A 22,716-nucleotide genomic window follows, 5' to 3' on the forward strand; every position below is an offset into this window, starting at 1 on the left:
TGAGAAAATCTGATAACCCATAATCTCCCAGTTTGCATCAGTCTTGAAGGTGAAGGAAAGAACTCAGGAGAGTCTGGGGTAAAAACAATCTTGTGCTACTAGTTTGAAGGATTGAGAGCTGCATACTCAAGGTGGCACTATCTTTTTCTAGTAAAGGATCACCATAAGCATAGCTACACTAGGGCAGTCATCACTTCTGACAAACTGGCTGTGTTTGGGGTGCCTCCACAGACCCCCTCAGGTTAGACAGTTTGCTAGAATAATTCAGAGAACTCAGAAAAGCACAATAATTATGATTTAATTTTATTATAGCACAAGAATACAAATTGGAATAAGCCACATGGATAAGCACCCAGTGCAAGGCCTGGGAGGGCTCCAAAGCTGAAGCTTTCATTTTCGTGGATGCAGTACCCTCTTGGCACATCACTTTGTGACAATAAGGAGAATATTGCTAACCAGGACACTCACTGAACTTCAGAGTCCAGCTTTTGTTGAGGTTTTATGGAATAGGCACAACTGATCGAATAATTGGCCACATGGTTGAACTCAATCTCCAGGCTCCTTTCCTTCCCCAGAAGTTGAGCTGATATCATTAGGCTCAAAGTCCAAACCCTCTAAAATCACATGATCAGCCTTTCTGTCTGAACTGCCCCTATTTCAGGTCATCTCATTAGCATAAACTAGAACTAAGGGCTCACTAGCATAAATTAATAGTTGGGGGTCTAAGGGACCTATGATAAATAACAAAGACATTCTAATCCTTCAAGAAACTCAAAAGATCCAGCATTTACCTTCCAGGAACCAGGTCTGGCAAATTCTTACATATAGTTTGTTCTTGCAAAAACATTTCATTGAAAATCTAAATTTTTATTGAGAATCTGCACAGTATGGTAATGCGCTCTTACAGGCATTATTGTGTTTATGACAACAGTTTTGTAGAGATAAGACAGTTATTCTTGTTTTTTCAATATAATAATTAAGGCAGAAAAAAATAATAAAGTGCTCCACTCATCCCAACTAGTATCTGACAGGTGTGACTCCCTCAGCACACCAAAATCAGGCAACTATTAGAGGTCCTCAAGTTAAAACGGCATTTGTTACTTCTACAATATAACCTCCTGGGGTAGACTTATGCACATGACATAGCATTGATAATTATCTAGATATATAGCATCAAGTTGGAGAGACAAAAGTTTAAATAACGTTCGCAGAATTCGTTGCCCATGAAAGGAAGATTACCAAGGACACACAGTGAGGACATCTTAGAAAATGGGATGTGGGTCTGGCACCAAGGCACATGCCTACTGTAATCCCAGCAGCTCAGGAGGCTGAGACAAGAGGATCACAAGTTCAAAGCCAGTCTCAGCAAAAGCGAGGCGCTAAGCAACTCAGTGAGACCTTGTCTCTAAATAAAATACAAAATAGGACTGGGGATGTGGCTCAGTGTTTGAGTGCCCCTGAGTTCAATCCCTGATACCTCCCAAAAAAGAATGTGGGACACTTCTAACATTGTTCTCAAAAGAACACCATTTCAGTTGCTACTAATGGATTTACTTCTTCTTTTATGTTTTTTTTTCTGTTCATAATAAAATTGTGTAACATCAAATCATATCCCAGGAAATTGCAATGTTATAGTTGTTGCCTTACAGATCATCTGGTCTAACACTGTACCAAAAAATAGAAGATGTACTAACATCCTCTTGCATCCATAAAAATTCTTTATGCTAAGATATAACCTCTGTCTGTCCTTCTATTGATAATATTTATTAGAATAAATCTAATTTTTTTTACCACATAGCAACTTTTCAAACATTTGATAACTGTTCTTAGAAATAGCATGGTATAGTGGTTCAAAGAATAGGTTCTAGAGTCAGACCACCTCAATGTCAATATAGTCTGTTTCCATGTAACCAGTGATAATATATAATTCACTTTGTGTTTTCCTAATTCAGTGATTAATGCCCATAGTAATTGCTCAGTCAAGATTGAAATCTATTCTACAAAGTCACCCTTGTTTTTTCATATTGCATGATTTCCTCATTTTTCAGTCTCAAAGCCCCTCCATCCATTAAACAAACAAGTTGCCTGTATCTTTCTTAGAATATGGTTTCCAAAATCAAACACAATACTCAAGATAGGTACAAACAGGATAGATGTATAACTTTTATCAGCCTGGACACACAGACACACTGTCTCTCAGAATGTCAACAGAGATTATGTTGATTTTTTCCGTAGTTACATCACACCATCAGGTCAATTAAAACGTGAAATGTTTTATTATTATTATTTTGCAGCTGTTCTGGGTTCAGCTCCACTCATCACAATGTTTTTTTTCTAATTAAATGCAGGACTTTATCTTCTTCCTTAATAAATGTCAACCCATCAAACTAAATAACAGACATTTTGAAACTTGATTCTGTCATCCAGTGAATTACTAATCTTCTTTGCTAGCTTTGTGTTATCTGCAAATTTAGTAAGCAAGTCCCTAGACTTCTTCCAGGTAATTGATAAAATTGTTGAATTGGACAGGACTGAAAATAGAACCTTATGGAAAATTCCTACAGACCTCATTGCAAATTAATGACAATCAATTAATTCCCGTCTTTTGGTTGTAATCAACTCCCAACTCACCTAATTACTCTCATTCAGCCCACACACTTCTCAATCATTCCCTAAATGACATCACAGGAGACTTTGTCATATATTTTTCTGGCATTGGAATATATCTGTGTTTGTGACAGTCCCTTTAGCCATCACAATATTGTTCCTCAAGAAAGGAAAGGAGGTTCATTTCAATAATCTGATTCTCATGATCCTGTACTGGCTTGTAGTGACTAATTAGGATCCCTAAAAGAGAGTGAACCTTTGACAATAAATATCACTTTGGGGTAGGTCATCATCTCTCTAAGGTTGTTTCCTCTTAATGAAAAAAAAGGGGACAAGGCTCTTTACTTTTTTCAGAAATGATAAAAGAATAACATTAAAGTATTTTAAAACTTCAATGCCAAACTTTTTTAATATAAAATTAAGTCATACATTAGAATGGCCCACTTCGCTTAAAACAGCCTATTCAGTCAAACCACCAGCCCAATTTTTTAAACAGAACTGATCATAATGAAACAAACACTACAAGTCTATATTTAGGCACCCTACCCCCTCAGCATTCCATTTAGCATTTAGGATATTTTCAACCTTTAAGGATTTATGTCAGCTGAGCATGTCTGCCTGAGAGTGTGTGTGAGTGTTGGTGTATGAGTGGAAAGGAAGATCAGCTAACACAGTCTCCCAGTCTCCAAGCTACATTAGTCATTTTTAGCACCATGATGGAGAATGGTGTGAATGCGGTAAATTCAAAAGATTTCTCAAAACTTGACTGTGCAGACAGATAACTGTTAGAGTGACATTTTCAGTACAAGTGAGAAAACTGATCCTTCTGGGATCTCTAACTCTGAGTGCTTTAAAGGAGAAGATACAAGACTAAACCCATCCTCCTACACTAATCATTTCAGGAATAGTTTATCTAAAAGTAGCAATGCTAATATAGAGAGTGAAGAAGTCAGTCAAACTGCCTATTTCGACTGTATCCCATTAGCAGCACGATCAATTTTCTTACACTCATGACTTCAAACTTACCTTTTGACAAAAATAACAAAATAGAACTCAGTGAAAAATGACATCTTAGTTATGGGCGTGCAGATGATGGAAGCATCCAAAGAAAAATTTTTAAAAGAAAAAGGAAAATTGGGCAAAAATCAAGAGGTCAAGTTGTAGATCTCCTTGTCCCTCCTCCTTGGAATTCAGGAGAGGCACAAAGAATTTCACTGTTTAATTCAAATAAAGAACATTTTAAATTAAAAATGAGATCTTTTAAAATGCTCATTTAACATCTGTGAGTATTAAGGCCAGTGACAGCCATGTCAGCGTGAATCACTGAGTCACTCTTGAAACAGAAATTTGCAGTTGCAGTTAACTTGAAAGAAGACAATATTTATGCATCTAGAAAAAAAAATGAATTTCATGGGCCCATGCCTATTTTCTCAGAGAGATGTTTCTTCCAATTCAGATCTATCACTCAGGTCCAACTTCTTATGGGTTTTGAGACTGCAGATTTTTAGGTTCAGAGAAGAAAAGCAGTGGCCTGCTACCCAGTAACCCACATTGAGCCAGGAACATGCCTATTTGTTTGTCAACTGGCTCAGTGACAGCATTCCTGTAGCTAACTGGACAGGCCCCCACCAACTCCCACTGGCAAACTCTGCTCATGACCATCAGTCAGAATTAGATGCAAAGTCTTCCACACACAATGATGTCATAGGCATGATGTTTTGGTATGTTGTATTTTGGCGTGACACTTTAAAATTCTTCAGAAAAAAAGAATGTATTCTATAAATCCAAAGCTCAGTTGTCCTGCTCAAATTTAATTCCTGGTCCAGACTGGAATGAGATGCTATGAAGCAGTACTCTGAGATTCTTCAGAGCCTCACGGACCCATGTCATTAGTAGAGCCTCCTTCTCTATATGGCAAATTTATAAGTCTAGGTAGCTTAGATACACATGCATATCCACACTGAGTGCCTAGAAATGGTATGGAACATGAAACAAGAAGGATGTGTGGTATTTAGTGTGTTGAGCCTAGGTATGATATATTTCTGATAGAGAGCACATTTAACAAGGCCCAGAGGTAGAGAATTGCTAGATGCATAAGGGAAAATCAGAGAAGGCTGGTTTTTTTTCCCAGAAAAGGAGAGAATGCCATGAAGTCAAGTTGGAGAGTTAAAGAAAAAAATCATGTAGAATGTCCGGCTTACAGGCATTTTTTAAAATTTTTGAATGTAATAATAAATCATAAAAAAATTTTAGATGAGTGATATGTTCGATTGGTGTTTTAAGATCTGTGGAGGTAGTATAATTTGGAAGAAAAAAAAAGAATGATTTGGGAGAAGCAAGAAGGGTGTAATTGAAGCAATTTAGTCAAATCTAAGTGATAAACCTGAGAGGGAGAAGGCATGTGGAGAGAAGTGAATGGGGATAAGCTCTATTTTAAAGGTAGAATAAAAAGTGCTTAGTGATTTTTTAAAATATTTTATTAGTTGTTGATGGACCTTTATTTGTTTATATGTGGTGCTGAAAATGTAACCCAGTGCCTCATTCATGCTAGGCAAGCACTCGACCACTGAGCCACAACCCCAGCCCCTTAGTGATGGTTTTGATAGTTAGGATGCAGTAGGATGCAGGAGGGAGGAGGTGGCACCAAAGAAGCATCTCAGCTGCCTTGAGTAACTCACTGGGTGGGCAAAGATTCCATTTACTAAATGAAGACTAGAAGAAGAATGGATTTTAAAATTTGTCACTCATTCACTTTTTCGCATGCTAAGTTTGGCATAACCACAGAACATCTAAATAGAAATATCTGGAGCTCAGAAATAAAGACCTTGATTAGATACATAAACATGGAAACCTTTGACATAAAAATGAAATCATAAAACTAAATAAAATTACCTAGTGTGGATATTAAGAATGAAGAAAAAAGAAGCCCAGGGTTTAGATCTGAAATGTTCGACATTAGAGACTGAATGGAGATGAAATAGCCTGGCAAAGAAAGACAGCAGCTGGGGAGAGGGCGTATCCTATATGTTACATACACACATATGTATATTTACATGAGTATGTGAGTGTGCACGCATGTGCGTATATATGCACATGATGCATTCACACAGGTAATGTGTATGTGTGTGCACTAAATATAAAAGAAGATTGTTTCAAGCAGGGCATGGTACATGTGTCAATACTACTTGAAATCAGTAGGATGAAGAAAGTGTCCATAAAATTTAGCTACATTATGGTCACTGATAACTTTAATAGGAACCATTCAATGGTGAAATGGAAATGCAAAGATTGCAGTAGGCTGAAGAATATCTAGTAGTAAGGAGATAAAGACATCATGTTCAAGTAACTCTTCTGAAGAACTTGGGGCTGCAGAAGACTTAAGAAATGAGTGGTGGTTAGAAAGGGATATGGGTAGGACTTCTGGATTTAGCAAATAAAAATAGAGGATGAGTGGTTAAATTTGAATTTAAGACAAACAGTGAAAGATTTTTTTTTTCAGTATTTAAACATGTGCCATGCAATATTGGGAGCATATACAAAAAAACTATTTATGAAGTATTTAAGACATGCTAAATATGTTAATCCACAGTAACTCACTATTATTCTGAAATTCAAATGTAATTGGGAATCCTGTATTTTATCTGGGAACTTTATGTGTGGGTTGAAGATACTTCTTTATTTTGGGGAGATGCCTGAGTGTATTTAACTGATGATAATACATGATATATATGGAGAAGTTCAAAATGCAGGTGAAAGAAGAGAGAACTGATGAAAGCAGGAACCTAAGAAAGTGGACAGGGAGTTTTGTTGGGAACTACCCAAGAGAGATTGATTTCTATCTTTTTTCCTGCACTGAAACAGAAGACAACAGAGAAGATGGTACAAATGCAAAGAGATACATAGTTCTAATACTGGGAAGAGGCTGGAGTCTCCCTTTGAAGCCCCCCAACCCCCACCTCCCTTTATGAATATGCAGTAATCTACCTGTGAGAGCAAAGGGGATGAGGATGAGGAGTGAGAGAGCAGAGAGTGATGGACTTGCTGAGAGCAAGAAAAGATGATTTAGAAGCCAGGTGTCAAGATCACTGTCAGTGTTGAAAGCCCAGTTGGTGTTGGTAATCATGAACAGTGATTCCAAACTACTAAAAGCATGATTACGCTCACTGATATTCAGGTGCTTGAGGCAAGCCAGAAAATGTCTTCTAGATTTTAAAATGACACAGGATAAAAGGCATGAACTCTATACTTGAATTAAAATCATTTGAGAAAAAAAGGCTATTTCCCTCCAAATATGCAAAAGATGAGAGAGGCTTTCTTCTAAAATTCTGAAATTAATAAGTCTTTGCTATTAACTAAGTAGAGTTGCAAATGAAGGACAGACTGTACTAACAAGCAGCTCCTAGGCAAAAAATCAATTTTAGTTCTGTCCATGAAATTATTCAAATTTAATATTTTACTATTTTAAATAACTCCACTTAAAGACTGATTTATTAATTCAGTCTACAAATACATATTGGGTTCCTACTATGTGCAAGCACTGACTAGATACTGAATTAATAATGCCAAGGCTGATGTTTAATTAACAAGAAGAACCTTATAGAAATATTTGACACTCAAATTAATATCAGATATATTCATTTGACTAATGCTATTACAATTACAGTTCATAGCTAATGGCATTATCGGGCTATTATCACAAAGCATTACCTCTCTTCTAAAACTCATTTCCATGATAATTCATTGAAATCATCATGAGAACACACTATCTTGATGGGTTTTTCCCTCCCAATGCTCTTCAAAAGAATGAACTCACCCTTACAAGAAAGCTTGTTATGGCAAATATCATCCACGCTTGTTCTCTCTGCAGTTCAGGTGAACAATGCCTAGTGATTTCTGTCCAATTTTGAAAGACACAGTGTCCCTTCCTGGAAACAGCAACCTGACTGCATTTTTATCCACAATTCCCAAGAACTGAAAATGCAAATTGAAGTCAAAATGCAGACATTATGATCCAGAGCAAAGTATTGAGCATGTGTGGATCTAAGGCCCAAACTCAGCTCATCCACTCATTCAACAAATATTTATTCTGTCTCCTTTATATGACTTTAGGCAAACAGTTCAGCTGCTCTGTGCCTCTGTTTCGTTGTCTGTAAATTAAAGGTAATAATAACGTGAGTTCTTATTAGATAAATATGAAAAATTGGAGAAAAGTCAAGTTAGAATTCAGTTGTTAGGTATTATTTCCTTCAGGTATCATGAAAATTAATGTGTTTTAAAAATTAACTCAGGTAGGAGAGCTATGAATCTCAAATGAAGCATTTAAATCAGGTTACTGAAAGGAGGAAGGAAAGAAATTAACATTTATTAAGTGTCAGTTATATGCAGACCTTGCTATATGCATTTCACAAAGATATTATTTCATTAAATCGTCACAATTCTTTGGGGGTAGATACTTGTAGCCCCAATATATCAAAGAAGAGAATGAGCTCAGAAAGTTATATAAGTTGCCACAGTTATATAGCAATGGTGGGTTCCTGATTCCAAAGCTCTTTTTACTACCCTAGGTTTATTTCCCATGGTGCAGAAGTATATCCACCCTGGAGAATGACTAGTACTTCTTTGTAATTGCACACTTCTTTGCTCCCAAGCAAAAAGCAATAGTGAAGTGAAAGTGTGCTTAAAATAAAGCAGGATATAAAACCCATTTCAATTTTGTGTCAACAATTTTGTGCGTTTGCAAGGTTACCAGCACCATGAAATTACTTTTTAAAAAAATCTAATGGGCCAGGTGTGATGGTGTATAACTGTGATCCCAGCTGCTCCGGAGGCTGAGGCAGGAGGATCAGAAGTTTAAAGCCAGCCTCAGCAACTAAGCGAGGTCCTAAGCAACTTAGCAAGACCCTGTCTCAAAATAGGATGTAAAAATGGCTGGGGATGTGGCTCAGTGCTTAAGCACCCTGGGTTCAATCTCTGGTTTTAAAAAATAATAATCTAGGGCTGGGGTTGTAGCCCAGCGGCAGAGCACGCACCTAGCATGTGCAAGGCCTTGGGTTTGATCCTCAGTGCCACATAAAAATAAATAAATAAAATAAAGGTATTGTGTCCAACTACAACTAAAACATAAATATTTAATAATAATAATAATAATAATAGATCTGTGAGAAATAGTTGCACATGTGTCCAGCTATCATTTGAAGATTTTCTAAGAGATATAATTTAAGATTTTTCTAAGTTATATTACATTCAAAATTAAGTAGTAGTTAGTGAAAAGGAGGAAATATTGTATTTTCCTCAAAAAAAAAAAGAGCAGAAATTTGTTTTGAATCAAAAATTAAACGGGATATCCCTTAAAAGTATGCCATGCATACTTGAGGTTTTTGGTAAATCTGTGATTTATACAGAGTAGTGTCTCATTGATGTTAGTGAATCACTGATTGTTAGGGTTGGTGGTAGGGGAAACCAACCCTCTTTGTCATTTCAAAATTAATCAGAAACGATTTTTGGAAGTCAAATTTTTCCAGTATGTTTGACGAATTGGCTTTAAATTTATTTTTTGCTGTAAATGTAATATATGACTAAATATATCCAAATAACAAAAGAGGAGAGGGAAGACTTTGAAAAGATAAAGGCCAAATTATGATTTGGGTAAATTTTCTTTCAATATATTTCTATTTGTGTATGTGTGCATGTGTGTAGTAATTAAATTTATATTTGTGAAGATAGATTTTAAACTAAATCAGGGTCTACATAAATCCTGCTGAATGCTCATTCAACAAATTTATATCAAGTCCCCACCTTTCATTCTTCCCTTAAATAATATTGTGAGCATACAGTCATGACATTCAGAACTACAAGGAGAAAAAAGGTCTCTTTTGATAATTGTGTTGTATATATCATCATTCACACACACACCCTATCCCTTCTTATGGAAAGTTTAGGTTGTTTCCAATTTTTCAATCTTATAATGTTACTTAGGTGAGCCTTTTTTGATATTGTCTTTGGGTACCTCACTTGTTTTTTCCTTAGGTTAAGAAGCAATGGGATTATTCGCTCTGTGAGGATAATAATGTCAGATGATAGGGAAGTAAAGCAAAATTGTTTTCTTAAAGTCTGCATCAATTATGTTGCCATTTTGATGGAACACTTGTTCCGAGGTATTAGTTTCACGTGAGCATAGTAGTGTTTTGATCTTTGTCATCAAATTGGCAAAAATGATACTCTATTGTTACTTTAATTTGTATTCTTTAAAATGCATAATTGAAATTTTTATTTTTTTTAGAATATTTGTATCTTTCCTCTTTCATGAAATGCTTAGTCATGTCTTTTGCTCACTTTTCTTTTGGACTGTTCATGTTTTTTTTCTTATGGTTTATATGTGTGTCTTATGTCATATTTATTGCTAGTAGTTTTCTGGTTTTGACTCAATATTGTAATTTTATACACAAGTTTGTTTTACACAGGTTCTGCTGGTATATGTCATAAAATCTGTCAATATTTTTCACTGTGATTAATTTTATTTCATTCATCACTGGTTGTGGAACTTTAATGGTTTAACATTTTAAATTTAATTTTCTTTTCCAAGTGAATTTCATTGTGATGTTAAAGCAAATAACTTGTTTTACAATGTAATTGGTATATGTTGTGAAAAGTTGGTTACATCATAAATATCCCATAACTATAGAATGAATGGAATTAAATTAAGCAATTAGTAATATATCTTTTAACATGTTGTTCCCATGTTATCTTAGAACTATTTCAGGACTATTCTGTTCTATTCCCTTTAGCTGTCACCTGACTTTAGCTTAATATCATATTCCTTTTAATTATTATAATTTTATGATATATTTTGTATATGGTATTACTTTTTTGAACTTTTTTATTGATTAAATATATGACAGCGAATGCATTACAATTCTTATTACGGGTATACAGCACAGTTTTTCATATCCCTGGTTGTATATAAAGTATGTTGACACCAATTCGTGTCTTCATACATGTACTTTGGATAATGATGTCTATCACATTCCACCATCCTTGCTAATCCCTTCGCCCTCCCATTCCCTCCCATCCCTCTGCCTTATCTAGAATTCATCTATTCCTCCCATGCTCCCCCACCCCACCCCACTGTGAATCAACCTCGTATATCAGAGAAAACATTTGGCATTTGTTTTGGGGGGATTGGCTAACTTCACTTAGCATTATCTTCTCCAATGCCATCCATTTACCTGCAGATGCCATGATTTTATTCTCTTTTATTGCTGAGTAAAATTCCATTGTGTATATATGCTACATTTTTTTAATCCATTCATCTATTGAAGGGCATCTAGGTTGGCTCCACAGTTTAGCTATTGTGAATTGTGGTGCTGTAAACATTCATGTGGCTGTGTCTCTGTAGTATGCTGTTTTTAAGTCTTTGGGGTATAAACCGAGGAGAGGGATAGCTGGGTCAAATGGTGTTACTAATCACAGTTCTCTTTATGGTTATTTTTCAATTATTGATACCACATTCTATCTGGTTTATACTTCCAGATGAATTTTAGAATTATTTTTATCAGTTTTACCCAAACTTATCTTGTTTCAATAAAATGAAAAAAAACATTTTTTTACTTTTTAAAAACTAAAGTCTTTACAATGTTATGTGTGTGTGTGTGTGTATATATATATATAATATATTATATTTACATATAATATTATATATATATATCCTGTGTCTTTCTTTTGAAGTAGTGGGGTTGGCACTCAAGACCTTTCTCATGCTAGGAAAGTGCTCCACCACTGAGTTTTATTCCCCATCTACATGGCTTTATCATGTATTCAATATTCTTTTTATAATATTTTTCTTTAGTTGTAGATGCACACAATAACTTTATTTTATTTATTTATTTTTATGTGGTGCTGAGGATCGAAACCAGTCCTCACACAAGCTAGGCAAGGACTCTACCACTGAGCCACAACCCCAGCCCTTATTCAATATTCTTCAACTCAGTTCAATAAATTTTCTTTTTTTCATATGTATCTCAGAATTTCTTGTTGATAATATTGCAGGAATTTTATGATCTTTTTTTTTCTTTTGCAATTAGTGTTTCCCCTCACTACAATTTGCTGGGATTATCATTATTATATAGTAAAATTATTAATGTTCATGTCTTCATCTGTACAAAAGTTTTTAAACTTTCTTATCAAATTTTAAGGGTATATAAGTTGATCTCTTCAAGTTTTCAGCAAAATTTTCTCATCTTTAAATAGATATAATTTTTATCCTTATTTCTAATATATTTTCCATATTTTATTGGTGCATTATAGTTATACATAATTGTGAGATTCCTTGTTACATATTTGTACACTCACACAATAGGACAATATAACTTGGCCAGTGTCATTCCCCAATATTTCATCTTTCCTTGCCCACCTCCCTCCTTATTACAATATTTCCTCTTCTGCTATCAGGATTCAAAACTCCAGAGCAGTCACATTTTATCTTCTTCAAGACTTTAATATGCATCTTTAGTATTTTTCTATGAAGTATATTGTAGATTTATAAAGGTATCCTAAAAGATGTGCTTTATCATAAGAAATTTCTTGTTTTCTGAGATTTAAATAAGTTAAATTTTCTTGGAGGTTTCTTAATTAGCTCTTGAGATCACCTAATTGTTTTTATTATTGAATCTATCATTATTGTATGTTTAATTAATAGTTTTTTCCAATATTAAATCATTGTTTTGTACATGCAAGGGGTAATATGTGGTAGCAATTATGATTCTTTTGCTGTGTTCTGAACAAATCCAGATGAAATACCCAGTTTTTCCATGAAACTTAAGAGATACATTCAGGACCTAATGTCTCCTTGTTTTATTTTGAATTGATTAATAATAATTATATGTATTTAGGGAGTACAGTGATATTCTGATACATGTAGACACAGTGGAATGATCAAATCGAGCTAAAGAACTTATCCAGTACCTCACATAGTTATTTTGTGTGTGTGTTAGGAACATTTAAAATTCCCTCTTATAGTTATTTTTAAATATTCAATTCATTATTATTAACTATAGTACCATGCTGTGCAACAGATCTTCAGAACTTACTCTTCCTGTCAAAATGAAATTCTACCCTTTGACCAACATGTCCATCTTTCTGTATCTTTCCGTCTCCCACTGAGCCTCTAGTAACCACCAGTCTATTCTCTGCTTCTGAGTTTGCCGTTTTTAGATTCTATATGTAACTGAAATCATGGAATATTTGTCTTTCTATGACAGGTTTATTTTGCTTAATACAATATTATATCCTCAACCTTGTAGTTGTAAATATCAGAATTTTCTTAAGGCTGGATAGTATTGTGTTATGAATGTGTAACACATTTTTTTTTTAATTCGTTCATGGACAGGTTAGTTGTTTTTGTGTCTTGGCTGTTACAAATAATGCAACAGTGAACATGGGAGTACAGACATCTCTTAAACATACTAATGTCAATTCCTTTAGCTATATCCACGGTACTGAGATTTCTGGATCACTTAGTAATTCTATATTTAGTGTTTTGAGGAACCCCCTTACAATTTTCAGTAATGGCTGCAACACAGCCTCACCAACCCTTATCTTTCATCTTTTTGGTAATAGCTGAATTAGTGACAAAATACCTGAGATAATCAACTTGTAAGGAGAAAAGGTTTGCTTTGTCTCAGGATTTCAGTCCACAGTCATTTGACTCCAGTGTTTTTGAGTCTGTGGCAAAGCATAACATCCTAGTGGGAGCGCATAGCATCCTAGTGGGAACGCATAGCATCCAAGGAGGCCTGTTAACCTCATGGCAGCTAGGAAGCAAAGAGAGAGAAGATATCTGCTTGCCAATATCCCTTTTAATGCAAACGCCCCAGTGACCCACCTTCCCAAGGTTCTACCTATTCCCAATAGTGCCACGGGCTGGTAACCAGGCCTTTAAAACATGGAACTTTGGAGGACATTCCAGATCCAAACTATAGCAATAGCCATTTTAACACATCTGAAATGATATCTCCTATGGGCTTCAGTTTTTATCTTTCCTGATGTTGTGACAACAGGCCTTTTTTCTTGTATCTGTTGGCTAGTATACCTCTTGTGAGAAATATCTATCCTTTGCTTCCCCCCCACCCCCGGACCCTGGGGATCAAACTCAGGGCCTCACACATAGTAGGCAAGTATTCTACCACTGAGCTTCAACCCCAGCCTTTTAGCCCATTTTTTAAAAATTGAGTTATTCAGTTTTTTGTATTTATGAGAACTTTGGAGTTCCTTATGTATTTTAAATATTAGCCCCTTATCCAACATAAGATTTGCAAATATTTTCTCCCAATCTGTGGATCTGTGGATTTGTATCTTCACTCTGCTAAGCTCTTTTTGTTTGTTTGCATTTTTTTGTGTTCTTTGGTTGGTCAGAAGATTTTTAGTACAATGAACCCATTAGTCTATTTTTTGCTTTTATGCCTGTGCTTTTGAGATCATATCCAAGATATTATTGTCCAGATCAGTATCCCTGAAGCAGCTTCCCTTCCCTTATTAATACAAGAAAACATAGGTTTCCTTGTATTAATCTTACGTTTCAGATCTTAGGTTTAAGTTTTTAATCAATTCCAAGTTGATATTTTGTGGGTTAAGTCTGATTTCATTCTTCTGCATGTGGTTATTCAGTTTTCCCAGAACCACTTGTTGAAGACGGTCCTTTTTCTATTGCATGTTCTTTATACCTTTATTAAAAACCAGTTGGTTGTAAATGTGCAGGTTTGTGGGCTCTGTTTCTGGGCTCTGTTGGTCTATGTAAATGTTTTTATGCCAGTACCTTATGTTTGGATTACTTTAACTTTGTAGTATATTTAGAACAAAGCCTCTAGCTTTGTTCTTGCTCAAGTCTGCTTTAGCTATTTGGAGTCTTGTGGTTCCAAATGAATTTTAGGATTGTTTTTTTCCACTTCAGTGAAAAAAATACCATTGGAGTTACGATGATACTTACACATCTTTTGTCAACAGACTTTCTTTTTTTATATCCCCCAGTACTGGGGGTTGAACCTAGGGATATGCTACCACTGAGCTGCATCCCCAGCCCTTTAATTTTTGTTTTTATTTTGAGACACAGTCTCCCTAAGTTGCCTAGGTTGGTATCAAACTTGCGATCCTCCTTTCCTCAGTCTCTTTAATAACTGTGATTTACAGGCATGTGCCATTGTTCCTGACCTAATGTATCATTTGAAGATCATTCTTTATGACTTTTCCTCATTCTTATTGACTATTAAGTATTTTCATTTCTTCTTGGCTTAATTTTGGCAATAAATATTTTCACAAATAATCACTCCATTTCCATAATATTTGACAGTAATGTTGCATATTCATAACCAAACCTTATTGTTTCCTCTGTGTTTTTTTGTCATGTATCCTGATTGGATTTTTCAGTTTTATGTATTTTTTTTAATTTATTTTTTTATTGGTTGTTCAAAACATTATAAAGCTCTTGACATATCATATTTCATACATTAGATTCAAGTTGGTTATGAACTCCCAATTTTACCCCAAATACAGATTGCAGAATCACATCGGTTACACATCCACATTTTTACATAATGCCCTATTAGTAACTGTTGTATTCTGCTACCTTCCCTATCCTCAACTATCCCCCCTCCCCTCCCCTCCCATCTTCTCTCTCTACCCAATCTACTATAATTCATTTCTCTCCTTGTTTATTTTCCCATTCCCCTCACAACCTCTTATATGTAATTTTGTATAACAATGAGGGTCTCCCTCCATTACCATGCAATTTCCCTTTTCTCTCCCTTTCCCTCCTACCTCATGTCTCTGTTTAATGTTAATCTTTTCTTCCTGCTCTTCCTCCATGCTCTGTTCTTAGTTGCTCTCATTATATCAAAGAAGACATTTGGTATTTGTTTTTTTAGGGATTGGCTAGCTTCACTAAGCATAATCTGCTCTAGTGCCATCCATTTCCCTGCAAATTCCATGATTTTGTCATTTTTTAGTGCTCCGTAATACTCCATGGTGTATAAATGCCACATTTTTTTTATCCATTCATCTATTGAAGAGCATCTGGATTGGTTCCACAGTCTAGCAATTGTGAATTGTGCTGCTATGAACATCGATGTGGCAGTATCCCTGTAGTACGCTCTTTTAAGGTCTTCAGGGAATAGTCCCAGAAGGGCAATAGCTGGGTCAAATGGTGGTTCCATTCCCAGCTTTCCCAGGAATCTCCATACTGCGTTCCATATTGGCCGCACCAGTTTGCAGTCCCACCAGCAATGTACAAGAGTACCCTTTTCCCCACATCCTCGCCAGCACTTGTTGTTGTTTGACTTCATAATGGCTGCCAATCTTACTGGAGTGAGATGGTATCTTAGGGTGGTTTTGATTTGCATTTCTCTGACTGCTAGAGATGGTGAGCATTTTTTCATGTACTTGTTGATTGATTGTATGTCCTCCTCTGAGAAGTGTCTGTTCAGGTCCTTGGCCCATTTGTTGATTGGGTTATTTGTTATCTTATTGTCTAATTTTTTGAGTTCTTTGTATACTCTGGATATTAGGGCTCTATCTGAAGTGTGAGGAGTAAAGATTTGTTCCCAGGATGTAGGCTCTCTATTTACCTCTCTTATTGTTTCTTTTGCTGAGAAAAAACTTTTTAGTTTGAGTAAGTCCCATTTGTTGATTCTAGTTATTAACTTTTGTGCTATGGGTGTCCTATTGAGGAATTTGGAGCCCGACCCCACAGTATGTAGATCGTAGCCAACTTTTTCTTCTATCAGACGGCATGTCTCTGATTTGATATCAAGCTCCTTGATCCATTTTGAATTAACTTTTGTGCATGGCGAGAGAAAGGGATTCAGTTTCATTTTGTTGCATATGGATTTCCAGTTTTCCCAGCACCATTTGTTGAAGATGCTATCCTTCCTCCATTGCATGCTTTTAGCTCCTTTATCAAATATAAGATAGTTGTAGCTTTGTGGATTAGTCTCTGTGTCCTCTATTCTGTACCATTGGTCCACCTGCCTGTTTTGGTACCAGTACCATGCTGTTTTTGTTACTATTGCTCTGTAATATAGTTTGAAATCTGGTATCGCTATACCGCCTGATTCACACTTCCTGCTTAGAATTGCTTTTGCTATTCTGGGTCGTTTATTTTTCCATATGAATTTCATGATTGCTTTCTCTATTTCTACAAGAAATGCCATTGGGATTTTGATTGGCATTGCATTGAACCTATAAAGAACTTTTGGTAATATCGCCATTTTGATGATGTTAGTTCTGCCTATCCATGAACAGGGTATATTTTTCCATCTTCTAAGATCATCTTCTACTTCTCTTTTTAGGGTTCTGTAGTTTTTATTGCATAAATCTTTCACCTCTTTTGTTAGGTTGATTCCCAAGTATTTTATTTTTTTTGAGGATATTGTGAATGGAGTGTTTTTCCTCATTTCCGTTTCAGAACTTTTGTCGCTGATATACAGAAATGCCTTTGATTTATGCGTGTTGATTTTATATCCTGCCACTTTGCTGAATTCATTTATTAGCTCTAATAGTTTCTTTGTAGACCCATTTGGGTCTGCTAGGTATAGAATCATGTCATCTGCAAATAGTGATAATTTAAGTTCTTCTTTTCCTATTTTTATGCCTTTAATTTCTTTCGTCTGTCTAATTGCTCTGGCCAGTGTTTCGAGAACTATATTGAATAGAAGTGGTGAGAGAGGGCATCCCTGTCTTGTTCCAGATTTTAGAGGGAATGCCTTCAATTTTTCTCCATTCAGAATGATGCTAGCCTGAGGCTTAGCATAGATAGCTTTTACTATGTCGAGGTAAGTTCCTGTTATCCCTAGTTTTTCTAATGTTTTGAACATAAAGGGATGCTGTACTTTGTCGAATGCTTTTTTTGCGTCTATCGAGATGATCATATGGTTCTTATCTTTAAGTCTATTGATGTGGTGAATAACATTTATTGATTTCTGTATATTGAACCATCCTTGCATCCCAGGGATGGATCCTACTTGATCATGGTGCACAATTTTTTTGATGTGCCTTTGTATCCGATTTGCCATAATTTTATTGAGGATTTTTGCGTCTAGGTTCATTAGAGATATTGGTCTGTAGTTTTCTTTCTTTGAGGTGTCTTTGTCTGGTTTCGGAATCAGGGTGATGTTGGCCTCATAGAATGAATTTGGCAGCGCTCCCTCTTTTTCTATTTCCTGAAATAACTTGAAAAGTATTGGTATTAATTCTTCTTTAAAGGTTTTGTAAAACTGCTGTATACCCATCCGGTCCTGGGCTTTTCTTGGTTGGTAGTCTTTTGATTGCTTCTTCTATTTCATCCATTGATATAGGTCTGTTTAAGTTGTGAGTGTCCTCCTGACTCAGTCTGGGCAAATCATATGACTTAAGATATTTATCGATGTCTTCACTATCTTCTAGTTTATTGGAATATAGGTTTTCAAAATAATTTCTAATTGTCTTCTATATTTCTGTAGCATCTGTTGTGATATTGCCTTTTTCATCCCGTATGTTAGTAATTTGAGTTCTCTCTCTTCTTCTCTTCGTTAGCATGGCTAAGGGTCTGTTGATCTTATTTATTTTTTTGAAGAACCAACTTTTAGTTTTGTTAATTTTTTCAATAGTTTCTTTTGTTTCAATTTCGTTGATTTCCGCTCTGATTTTAATTATTTCTTGCCTTCTGCTACATTTGCTGTTGTTTTGCTCTTCCTTTTCTAGGGCTTTGAGATGAAGTGTGAGCTCATTTATTTGTTGGTTTTTCCTTTTTTTGAGGAATGACCTCCAGGCGATGAATTTCCCTCTTAAAACTGCTTTCATTGTGTCCCATAGATTCCGATATGTTGTGTCTGTATTTTCATTTATCTCTAAGAATTTTTTGATTTCCTCCTGTATGTCTTCTGTAACCCATTGATCATTCAGTAACATATTGTTCATTTTCCATGTGATGTAGGATTTTTCCTTCCTTCTTTTATCATTGATTTCCAGTTTCATTCCATTATGATCAGATAAAATGCATGGTATTATCTCCACCCCTGTATATTTACTGAGGGTTGCCCTATGGCCTAATATATGGTCTATTTTTGAGAAGGATCCATGTGCTGCTGAGAAAAAAGTATATCCACTTGATGATGGTTGATATATTCTATATATGTCAGTTAAGTCTAGGTTGTTGATTGTGATATTGAGTTCTATAGTTTCTTTATTCAGCTTTTGTTTGCAGGATCTGTCCAATTGTGAGAGAGGTGTGTTGAAGTCACCCATAATTATTGTGTTGTGGTCTATTTGATTCTTGAACTTGAGGAGAATTTGTTTTATGAACGTCGCAGCACCATTATTTGGTGCATAAATATTGATAATTGTTATGTCTTGTTGGTGAATGGTTCCTTTTAACAGTATATAATGTCCTTCCTTATCCCTTTTGATTAATTTAGTCTTGAAGTCAATTTTATTCGATATGAGGATGGCCACCCCTGCTTGCTTACGAGGACCGTGTGCTTGGTATATTTTTTCCCAACCTTTCACCTTCAGCCTGTGTATGTCTTTTCCAATCAGATGTGTCTCCTGGAGGCAGCATATTGTTGAATTTGTTTTTTTAATCCATGTTACCAGCCTATGTCGCTTTATTGGAGAGTTTAAGCCATTAACGTTTAGAGTTACTATTGATATATGGTTTGTACTTCCAGCCATGTTTGATTATTTATCTTCTTTTTTTTTTTTTTTTAATTTAGTTTGTTTCTCCATGGTTAGCTTTCCCCCCGCCCTCTGTCTTTATAGAGGCACTTCCCACTGATGGTTTTGGTTATTGTTTTTCATTTCTTCCTCGTGTAGTGTTTTGCTCAAGATGCTTTGCAATGCTGGTTTTCTGGCTCAAATTCTTTTAGCTTTTGTTTATCATGAAAGATTTTTATTTCGTTGTCGTACCTGAAGCTTAATTTTGCTGGATACAGAATTCTTGGTTGGCATCCATTGTCTTTCAGTGTTTGAAATACGTTGTTCCAGGATCTTCTCGCTTTCAGCATCTGTGATGAAAAATCCGTTGTTAACCTTATTGGTTTACTCCTGAATGTAATCTGCCTCCTTTCTCTTGTAGCTTTTAATATTTTCTCTTTGTTCTGTATATAAAAATATGGAACGCTTCACGAATTTGCGTGTCATCCTTGCGCAGGGGCCATGCTAATCTTCTCTGTATCGTTCCAATTTTAGTGTATGTGCTGCCGAAGCGAGCACCAGTTTTATGTATTTTGTTATATTTTCTTTCAATGATTCACTAGCTTTTAAAACTATTAAATCTATTTTAATATATTGATTTGCTTCCCTCATGTTTATTTCCTTCCTCTTACTTTCTTTAGATCTATAATATTTATTTTTAAATTTTTAATCTTAAATATTTAGTTCATTCATCATTATTCTTACTTTAAAAATGAAAACCTGAGCTGGGTACGGTGACACATGCCTATAATCTCAGTGACTATGGAGGCTAAACCAGGAACATAGCAAGTTTGAAGCCAATCCGGGCAACTTAGTGTGACCCTGTCTCAAAATAAGAAAATAAAAAAAGGTTGGGCATTTAACTCAATGGTAGAGTAATCCTGGGTTCCATCTTCAATACCACAATAAATAAATAAGAAAACCTATGTGCCTTTAAATGTATATCTGAGCAAAATTTTCATCTCTAAATTTGTAAATCTACTTTTCTCATTTTCTAACTACATTGTGATTATAGATCTTATTTATACATTTATACTTTAACCAATTTGTTATTGGAGAGCCATGTCTTTAATTTCTAGGAGTTTTTGTTTGCTATTGATTTATTTCAGATTTTATGAAAGGGTATATTCTTTATATTAAACAATGTTGTGCTCTTTAAACTTTTATCAATCACATTATTCTGATTTTCCATGTTATTAGCTATTTTGCCTGTTCCACCAAAAAACTGACAAGTGTGATATAACTATTCATAAGAATTGCTTTTCTATTCTATCCTATATTTCCAAAAGATTTTGTTTTGTTTTCATTACTTAAGATATGTCCATTAACAAATCTTCAATTCAGATTGTGCTTTATATCAATATAAAAAGTTCCCTGGGGTCCCTTTGAATTAAACTTTACCTGAAAGCTATAGGAGGTGGACCTAGTTAGAGAAAAAGGTTACTGGAGGTGTGCCTTGGAAGGATATAAGGTTATATCTTGTTCCTGGCCCTGTCCTTCTCTCTCTCTCTCTCTCTCTCTCTCTCTCTCTCTCTCTCTCTCTCTCTTTCTCTCTCTCTCTCTCTCCCCCACCTTCATGTACCTCCTGCTTCTAGCTGCCATGAGCTGACAGATGGAGCCATCTGACCGAGGACTGGAATATCTAAGGCTATAAGCCAAAATAAATCTTTCCTCCTTAAATTTACTTTCTCTGGAATTCTGACACAGCAATGAAAACATACTAGTTTTTTTTCCCCTTCTTTTTCTTATGAGTTCCTCTTCCTTATCATTTTTAGTATTATTTTAACTTTGCCATTCTGTGCTAGGGTTGTTTCTTGTAAGCAGCGATAATTATATGTATTATAATCATTTTTATTTCCCATATTGGTCTTGTTTCTATTTACTCCTCTTCAAAAGGAGAGATTTACTGAGGCCAAGTTTATCAATTGGAAGTGTGTGTAGATATTTTTGTTGGTCTACAGTGAATGTGTGCCACTAAAGCCCAAGTTATTGTAGCAACTAGACTGCTTGGCTAAAGTGAGAAGTCTAACCATAGCACCTTCAGGTTCCCTAACACTGCTCAGATAGAATGATTGTAGACTACAGTGTCAAGCATTACTGGCTATCTTATCCACCCAGAATTCATACCTACATTTTAATTCTGAGTATAAAACCTCCTTGATGGAGCATACCCTGCCTGTCTTCTGTTCTCATTGCTTCTTGTCCTGTGGTTTCATGGGAGTTGCTCTCCCTGATGTAGAAATATTTGGTACTGGGTAGTGGTGTAGAGGAAGAGCTAGGAATACTCCTTCCTCCTTTCCATCAGAAAAAAAAATCAGTAATTATGCACCAGAGTCATGGCTACTAATATTCTTTCTAGAACTGACCTTGATTTCTGTGGTGGGAGCATATTCTGGTCACCTCCTATTAGTCAACTTGGTAAGGAAGGCACTCCCCACTGCTCCCCAAATAGGATGAGGTGGCTGAAAACATACTTCTGAACTGGACATAGATGAATTACAGCAGTTTACTGGTCATATATACTTACATTAAGGGAGAAGAGGGTTCAGTTTGCCATGCAGGATCCCACAGGGGTGGTGCCCAACAATAGAGTGAAAAAGCAGGGTGCATAGGGTGCAGGTTTTGCAGTAACAAAGGAATGTGGTGAGCCCTGATTCCTACAGAAGGACATGATTGGTTTGTTTGAATGATCTTGAGGGCTGGCAGGGAAGTGAAATCTGTCAGCTTGTGGCCTAGGTAAACTGCAGCTGATCTGGCTAAGAGGGGAACTAATCATGTGGGAACTTTTCCTTCGGGATGGGGAGCATATGTAACGAGAACTGGGAAACACACAGTTAGGCCTTTGGGGCTCTGTGAGGCTGAGACACTCAAAGCAGAACATGAAATTTATGGCCTCAAATATAGGGCATACAATCGGAGTAGAATACAATGTATTTCCCTTTCATATTAGCAACGTCATGTTTTTTCAGGAACATAGCATGTGTGGGCCTCCATGTATATATGTTTCTCAATAAAGTTTTAACAACTGTAAATGTAATGTAAATTTCTTCAAAGCCCACACAGTTGGTTGAATGTGAGTCCCAGGATTTGTATTGTATTGTACTGGGTGTTTAAGAAAGAACTTGGGTAAAGCTATTTCAAAGACTGCCACCTGGACATTTTTAACTGTGGAGCTAAGAAAAGTCATAACAATGGCAATTCCCTTAGTAAGGGACTATCACAGGACCTTTGTTGTAAGGGCGGGAAGATGAGGGCTCTGCTGAGTCCTACCTTGCTTTACCTTTCTGTGAGTCAGTCTATAAAATAAAAGAACTGGTCTAGAGGATTCTATGGTCTGTTTATTACTAAAATGGCCATATAAGTTAAAATAAATAGAAACATTTTAGTTTTATT

At 35.7% G+C, this 22,716-nt stretch overlaps 1 protein-coding gene and 1 non-coding gene across 2 annotated transcripts in view; one reads left to right on the plus strand and one right to left on the minus strand.

Moving 5' to 3' along the window:
* Slc15a5 (solute carrier family 15 member 5) overlaps positions 1-22,716 on the plus strand; it is a 94,467-nt gene that overhangs the window by 55,568 nt on the left and 16,183 nt on the right. The gene's annotated exons all lie outside the window — the stretch shown is intronic.
* LOC139705288 (U6 spliceosomal RNA) lies at positions 19,736-19,842 on the minus strand. Its single transcript, XR_011707205.1, has one exon. It is a non-coding gene; the product is annotated as a U6 spliceosomal RNA (small nuclear RNA).

Source organism: Marmota flaviventris, chromosome 3 (genome assembly GCF_047511675.1).
Source record: "Marmota flaviventris isolate mMarFla1 chromosome 3, mMarFla1.hap1, whole genome shotgun sequence".
Taxonomy (NCBI): domain Eukaryota; kingdom Metazoa; phylum Chordata; class Mammalia; order Rodentia; family Sciuridae; genus Marmota; species Marmota flaviventris.